Raw genomic sequence first — 1,467 nt, forward strand, 5'->3', positions numbered from 1 at the left:
CCCTACAAACCAAAAAAAAAAAAAAACTTAAAGCTATTTTTCAAAAATTGTAAGTATTCCTAGACACTTAATAATGGACACTAACATTTTGAGTCCCCCTGAAAAGCGAAGGGAAGGTACATAACTTCCCACTTTGAAATTGGATAAACACGAATTTTAGAGTTACATTTTTTAAATAAAAGGAAGAGTTGAACCTCCTCTTGCGCTCTCCCGTTAATAACGGGCGGCAGCTGCTGAGCCGGACGCATGTAACCGCATATAACCGCTGCCTCCAGCGCTTTCCGCTCGCCCCAGCGCGCGAGCTTGTCAGCATGTCCGTGGTGCCGCCCAATCCCCCGCAGACCAGCTGGCACTGGGGCGTCAACCAGTTTGGCAACAAGTACATCCAGCAGACGAAGCCCCTCACCCTGGAGGGCACCATCAACTTGTACCCTCTTACCAGTTATACTTTTAGGACAAAAGAGCCCGTCTATGAGAAGGACAGCTCTGTTGCAGCCAGATTTCAACGCCTGAGGAAGGAATTTCATAAAATTGGAATGAGGAGAACTGTAGGAGTTCTGATTGTACATGAGCACCGGCTACCCCATGTGTTACTGCTACAGCTGGGAACAACTTTCTTCAAATTACCTGGTGGTGAACTTAATCTAGGAGAAGATGAAGTTGAAGGACTAAAACACTTAATGGCAGAGATACTAGGTAGTCAGGATGGAGTCCTGCAAGACTGGGTCATTGATGACTACATTGGTAACTTATGGAGACCACATTCTGAACTACCTCAGTATCCATATATTCCTGCAGATATTACAAAGCCTAAGGAACATAAGAAGTTGTTTCTGGTTCAACTTCAAGAGAAAACCTTGTTTGCAGTCCCAAAAAATGACAAGCTGGTAGCTGCACCATTGTTTGAATTGTATGACAACACACCAGGATATGGACCCATCATTTTAGTCTCCCTCAATTTTATATACAACTGAATTCCTGGCAGTGGAGAAGTAAAAGAAGCCACCTCTGTGAGTACAGCTATCCACTGGGTAGAATAATAAACATAGTAGACAAGGTTTTTTGGTGTTATCTCTTTCCTGATCCCTGAATTGCTCCCTACTTTCTATTGTTTGAATAGTAAAGTTAATATGAATAACTAGATAGTAGTGTAAACAAATGTGATAATCTTTAAATCGCTTTTGGTTCTATCCATACTTTTTTGTACAACATTAAACAAGTAGGCTTCTTTCCAAAAAAAAAAAGGAAGAGTTGAGCATCAAATGCTTTCTATCTATGATACCCTGGCAAGTTATCACTTAATATAAATATTTCCTGACCTGAGAACTAACTCACTTTCATCTTTTAGGGAAACTTTTCTTTTGTGAGTCTAAGTGGAGTGCAGGGTTACCCAATATCTGGCCAATAGATTATCATTTTTTCATAAGTTAGAAATGTTTCTTGCATCTGCAACCAACAACTCTGAGT

The 1,467-nt window shown here is 40.8% G+C and overlaps 1 pseudogene; it reads left to right on the plus strand.

The window, feature by feature from the left end:
* The first annotated feature begins 311 nt into the window (after nucleotides 1–311).
* On the plus strand, nucleotides 312–974 carry LOC101358461 (cleavage and polyadenylation specificity factor subunit 5 pseudogene; annotated as a pseudogene).
* The last annotated feature ends 493 nt before the right edge of the window (nucleotides 975–1,467 follow it).

The sequence above is a fragment of the Trichechus manatus genome, unplaced genomic scaffold, assembly GCF_000243295.1.
Source record: "Trichechus manatus latirostris isolate Lorelei unplaced genomic scaffold, TriManLat1.0 scaffold00014, whole genome shotgun sequence".
NCBI classification, from domain to species: Eukaryota; Metazoa; Chordata; class Mammalia; order Sirenia; family Trichechidae; genus Trichechus; species Trichechus manatus.